Source organism: Vidua macroura, chromosome 2 (genome assembly GCF_024509145.1).
Source record: "Vidua macroura isolate BioBank_ID:100142 chromosome 2, ASM2450914v1, whole genome shotgun sequence".
Lineage (NCBI taxonomy): Eukaryota > Metazoa > Chordata > Aves > Passeriformes > Viduidae > Vidua > Vidua macroura.
The window spans coordinates 109,295,764-109,302,022 of NC_071572.1; the positions used below are offsets into that span (position 1 = coordinate 109,295,764).

Consider the following 6,259-nt stretch of genomic DNA (forward strand, 5'->3'; position numbering starts at 1 on the left):
ACAAGCCCAGAATTCTCTTGAAGTTGCTTCACATTACATTCTTTAGTATAGGCAAAGCCAAAAAACTCTGGTTTTCCAAAGTAAATGAGAAATGCTACTAATTTTTCCGCTTAAGAAAGGGTAAAAGATTGCTGATGTTGATAATTAAAGTAATATGAGCCAGAGAAATTATATGTTGCACTACAGGAAGCAGATTCAGAAGAACTCACCCGATATTTTAATCTGACAGCAAAAATGCTAGATTTAAGCTATAAATAAGCTGAAAGATGTCATTCCATTTTACAGCTTCTTCAGTTGTGAAGCCTGCTCAATATGTCTTTTCTCTATCATATAGAGGGCCATTTCTTCAAATTTCTCACTTATGCCAATGTAAATATTTGTAATCTGTTTTAAAGGACTTTTTTTTTTTTTTTTTTTTTAAGTCCTTTCCAGATTTAAAGTACAGAATATCTCTTGCAGCAGCATGACCGGTGAAGTGATAAAGTGCAATGGTGCTGTAGAGATTGAACAGACAGGACTCCCAATGTACTTTTGCTGTATGCATCATCCAGGGCCTGGGGCTGCAAGTGAAAGACCAGTATGTATCAGAAAACTGGACTTTCCCCTTCCTTATCTCCTCTGAGGATATGCATGTTACTCTGACAGGTGTTTTTACTAAAATAGGGCCTCATAAAAAAGGTTTTATTTAAAACTCAATAGAGGCAGACTGGCCTCTCCACTACCAGGTGAGGACAGAGCAATCCCCTTGCAGGAGCCTTGGATTCATGCCCAGTGAGTTTTAACCTTCCCCCATTCATGCTGGCAAAACATCATCTGAGCACCAAACTGTTTTGGGAAGGATGACTCCCATTCTCACTAAACTGCAAAGTAAATATATCAAGAAGATCAAGATTAATTAAGTGATTGTCTCCAGCATGATGTGCCAGGCTAATTCTGGAAGATGTGGGCTTAGTTTACAGGCTCAATTCCAAAGACTGTTGAATCACTGCAGATGATTAAAAACATGCAGAAATGTTGCACGATCAAAACCTGTCCCTTTCCACGAAATGCCATCATCACTAGACTACAGAATCATACATATGTTTGCACTCTCATTCTGGAATAAAAGAATCTTGAATTCATTTTATGTAAGGAAAATGACTGACATGCAGCATGGGAAATCCCTCCCCCCCACTCCTTTCACAGGTGCCTGAGCACTACTGAAGTGGCCAGTACCCTGGTAATTAGGTCAGTCTCTGCAGTGATGAACATTTGAAGCTATTAAGCAAATTGGGGGAGTGCAGCTAGGATCCTTGTACTCTATATTTTTATTATAACCACTGGAACACAACAGTAAGGAAAAAGAAAATCATCCTTTCTCTGTCTTTAAATAATGCCTATAATTCATATAGAAATGCAAAGGACATACAGGACAAACAAGCAGAGACTACGAACAGTGAATAGCAGGTAAACCTACTCACCATCCTGATGTAGAACCCTTTATTTTAATTCCTATTATGAGGAACACAGTCCAAATCCAATTCTTCTAGATCCATTTCCAAGACACAGTAACTCCACAGGTCTAGAAACCATAAGGATAACACTTGGGAAGTAGATCTTTGAAACTTACATGTTTTTGCCTTCCCTAGTTTTGTTTCCTAAATACCTTTCTTAATGTAGTACGTTCATATCATTTTTACTTTAGTTTGTCACTGGGTTTTTTATGTCTACATTTTCTTTCCTGTGATAAATCAGATGTTGATCTTCCAGGGCTTTTTTTTTTTCCTTCTCCAAGTATATTTGGACAAAGGTATAATTGATTGTCTTTATAGGTATTTATACTCTGAAGTGGTATTTAAAAGATCAGTATTTCTATGGGCTCATTTTATTTCAATGAACATGGAGGACTTGTATATAACAGCTATACTTGGCTCCATAGCTGCAATGCATTTTGCACATCTCTTCTTTCTCTTTCTAAAAATACCAACAACACAGTTCCACTAAATTCATTAAGGAAGGATAGGCAGCGTTATTCAAGTGAAAAGCCACACAAGTGCTTTTAAAATGCAATGTTTACTGTCCTCTTCCAAAAGTTAATAACAGGCTGATGAGAATTTAGCGTGCAGGAGAGGGGAGACCTGCAAGACATCATAAGCGCTATTGATTTTTCTTAAGTGCTAAAGCTTTTAAAGAGATTCCTACAAAGACACTTGCTACATGGAACAGAACTCTGTGCTTTGTCAATTTAGCTGGACAGCTGAAGAAAGATATAGACTGGAAAATCAAAGAAAGGGAAAGACCTCTGGGGTTAATAAAAGTGAAGCTAGGTTCCTCCCAAATTGCTTTGTAGACAATTGGGAAGGCATCACAACCTTCACTTAGCTGGAGCATCCTATGCAGGAGGTGTTATCCGCCCCACTCTCAAAATGTTGCAGAGAGAGACTTAACAGAGAAGTTAAGTTATACTTCAAAACTCCTCAGAAACTGGGGATACAGCCAGCCACATTCATAACCTCGCATCAATACCAACCATATGCATGACAAAAATCTCTCCCATAGAGCCAAATTCACAAATAATGTCACAATGCTAAATGATCTGTTTCAACCTCCCATTACACTTGCCGTTCCTTTTCTGACAGATTACAGAACGTGGCACTTGGCTTACCGTGAAGTGTATATTTTCCCAAGGCCAATTGCTGAGCAAGAGATCCATCAAGGCTTCTGAAATGCATTTTCAAAGATGTTAAAGTGATCTGGTGATGTGCTGAATTTGAAGTGTTCTTCTACTTAGAAAACCAAAGTCCAGAAGGCAGCAACTTAAAATGAGGTTAGGAAATTATTTACAATGTATTTGCTCTTCCTATATGGTCAAAAGCATGAGGCTTTTTTTTTTTTTTTTTTTTTTTTTGAGGCTTTTTGTAAATGTTTTGACAATATTAAATGAAGTATCAGTAAAATAAGCTGAGCTAGTTCAAAACACTTATTGACCTTTTAACTTTTCATGGGGTAAGTACAGATCAGATATCAAAGCTGAAAATCAGAGTATTTGTTATAAACAATTTACAGGAGGTTAGAGATGCAACAGTAGGCCAGAAATGTGGTACTTACATAGTCTACAAACAAATTCCTTACTAGCTGAAAACAAGACCAGATTTTTGCCTCAAGCTGCTTAATCTGTACAAGGAAAATAATTTCTGCTTTGGTTTTGCATAGAATTACAGCACTATACAAAGAGATATTGCCTGTGTATTTATACCTATCCTAACCTCTCAGGGTTTAAGGAAGATTTGCATGTAAAGTGAAATTTGGGTTTTTCAATAAATCAGTAAACATCAGGAACTCTCACAGTGCCTGCTTTTGGTTCATTTTGATTTTGAAAGATTGAAATTGAAAATTTTTCAGCAGTAAAGTTTTTCAGTAAAAGCTAAATAAGGAAAGCAATGCAGGGGTTGAAAAGACAGTTTGCCACCTGGATTTTTTTTTCCTTAGCAGCTGTAGCATGCTGTGAGACCTATTCCTGAGGTCTAACGTAAACTTCAATGGAGAAAGCACAACTTTCCTAGGCTGAGGGAGGGCCCTTTACCTTACTTTTGATACATAAATCATGTAACAATGAGGGGCCAGGAAGCCCAGAAAGAGCAAGGCACCATGGAACCAGTAACACAGGATCATGGATCTACAGAGAGGGAATACAGCAAAATGTAAAACAGGAACAGCCTGTTCCCAGTAATGAAGGTAAAGGAGGTAGAAGACAAGTTCATATCCTCAGGTAAATGCCATGATGTGTGAAACTCCTGCTTTTTTGAGAAAATTCATTAAATCTTACTGAGTTCAAGTACTAAAAAAAAAAAAAAAGAAATTAAAAGCACCTCTGCTTCTCAGACAGATCTGTTAATAAATAACCTGAAGTTTATTGCAAATGGGTTTTATTCTTATGTAAAAAGCAGTGAACAATCTTTTTCAGAGAAAAACTTTATGAATAAAGGACTCTTTAAGATCCTGCAAACCAAAATAAGTGTGAAATTAGCATTATAGCAGCTTTCCAGGACCTAAAGAAAGGTGGAGAAGGACTTCTTCCAAGGGCACGTAGGGATTGGATAAAGGGGAATGTGGCCTTAAGCTGAAGAATGGTAGGTTTCAATTGGATATTAGGAGGAAATTCTTTGCTGTGAGGGTAGTGAGGCACTGGAAAGGTTGCCCAGGGAGTTTGTGGCTGCTCTGTCCCTTGGAAGCACAAGGCCAGGTTGGATTGGGCTTTGGTCAACCTGGACTAGCGGAAGGTGTCCCTGCCCATAGCAGGTGGTTATGATGAGATGTTCTTTATTTAAGGCCCCTTCCAAACCAAACCACACTATGACTCTATAATTCTGATACGAAAAATTAAGTTTAACTTGCTCTAGCTTTTTTCCTTTTGTCAGAAGCTTTGCCAACAAAATGAACTCGCCCATTGCTGACATCCTCTGAATTATGGTAGGTAGTGTTCACATATGCTTGCACACTTCCACTCTTGGATATTTCTAATTATCTCAGCTGTACTTCAGCTTTTTGACACCCTTACCTTACTTTTCATGGGGAAAAATAATTTTAAAATTATTATTAAGAGAGCTCTAACAGAAAGGACTGCCAATCAAAATGTAACATATTGAAAAGGTCAGATATTTCCCTTTAATACATTTAGTCAGCGCTCTCTTTGTTCTTCAGTTTCTTCAATGCTACAATTAATTCAATTAAAGTAACTTCAAAGCTAAGAAGTGTTGTCATAGATCATAACCTTTAGAAATGTCTGCATTCTTTCTTACACATTTACCTTAGTTAGCATATTTTAATGATATCTCAAGGAAGAACTGTGTTAAGTGCTCCTGGCTTCTAAAAAAAACCCAGTAAAATTAATAAATAAGGAAGTTGTCAAAAGCATACTGAAAGATTTAGAGGTTTTATATTTAAAGATCAATACCCATTCATACAATGAACTGAACACAGGAATATAGAGCAATAGGAAAAAATAGAGTATGGAAAAAAGTTAATTACAGTAAAATGTTTAATGTATCTCCCATTGGCATCCCTGCACTTTCTCTCAAGAAAGGATGATGGCTGTAGTGTGGGTTAAAGGAGATAACAGGATGAAAAGAAAGGTGGAGTGATGCCGTGCCTACCCTGAAGCTCCCTGGCTTTGCCTGCCTGGCCGAGGCACGGTCAGCAGCGAGGGACACTCCCCTGTTTTTCGAGGAGATTCGGGGAGCAGCTAAGACAGAGCACTGCGCTGTCTGCCTTGTATGGAGGAGAGGTGGTGTCCGAGGAGGTAATGAGGGAGTCGACTCAAGGCCGGGGAAAAAGTCTCAGGTTTAATGCAAGCTCTGGATGCCATTGTCCTGGCGGCCAAAAGTGGCCTGGAGGCTCTCACAATCATCTTAAATTCCAGGGCAGTGACAAGGGGGAAGGGATGCCAACCACCCAATGGGGGAATTTGGGGGAGTGGAAGGCAAAAGGACAGACAGGCACACAAACCAATGGGGAAAGTTTAAGGGCGGGACCCCTGGCCCTTGTCCACTCACTCGAGGCCCAAGGTGGAAGATTTTGGGAGAGTAGGATTAGGAGCTGAGTGATGGACAAGGTACCAGGGAGGGGACAGGGGAGTGACTGAGCATTTTCAGGGAGATTGGTGCTGGGGGAAGGGCAGGAAAGCTCAGGATGTAACCACTGGGAGACAATGGGGGGGTGAAGGGGCAAACCATTACAGGACTGTTACAAAGAGATAAAAACACAATACAACAGTGGAGGAAGCACACACCTGAGAATTTGGGCGACTGCCCTATGTGAGGAGCTGACCAGCTTCCTAAAGTTTGGTCTGTGTGATCTTTCAAAACATCTGAGGAAAATAAAGTTGGGTCATTCCGTCATCTGGAACATATCCGGCATAAGAATGTTGTATGACAATCAGCAGCAAAAAGGTGGTAGAATGCTCCCTTAGGCAGGTAACGTGTCTGTCCTGGTCCTTTTACCCTCATGGAGCCATTTCAGGAAACAGGAATGCAGCTGCCATCTACTCTGCAGGGAGACTAAGCTGGTTCCAAAAGATCAAACTGGCTCCAAATAGTTTAAACCAGATCAATCTAGTCCCAGTCTGTTCCAACAGGTTCAAATGTGTTTAAAACTGGTTCAGACCAAATAAAACTGGTTCAAACAATTTGAAACTGGTCTTAACCGCATCAAACCAGTTTAAATTGAACTAAACTCATTCCAACTGGCTAAACCAGTTTCCACCAGTCTACACCAAATCCAA

The 6,259-nt window shown here is 39.5% G+C and overlaps 1 long non-coding RNA gene across 1 annotated transcript; it reads right to left on the bottom strand.

The window, feature by feature from the left end:
* Positions 1-462: 462 nt before the first annotated feature.
* On the bottom strand, positions 463-5,853 carry LOC128820845 (uncharacterized). Its single transcript, XR_008440985.1, has 4 exons — positions 5,768-5,853; positions 2,645-2,700; positions 1,461-1,561; positions 463-560 (listed from the first exon to the last, which is right to left on the bottom strand). It is a non-coding gene; the product is annotated as an uncharacterized LOC128820845 (long non-coding RNA).
* Between the last annotated feature and the right edge of the window lie 406 nt (positions 5,854-6,259).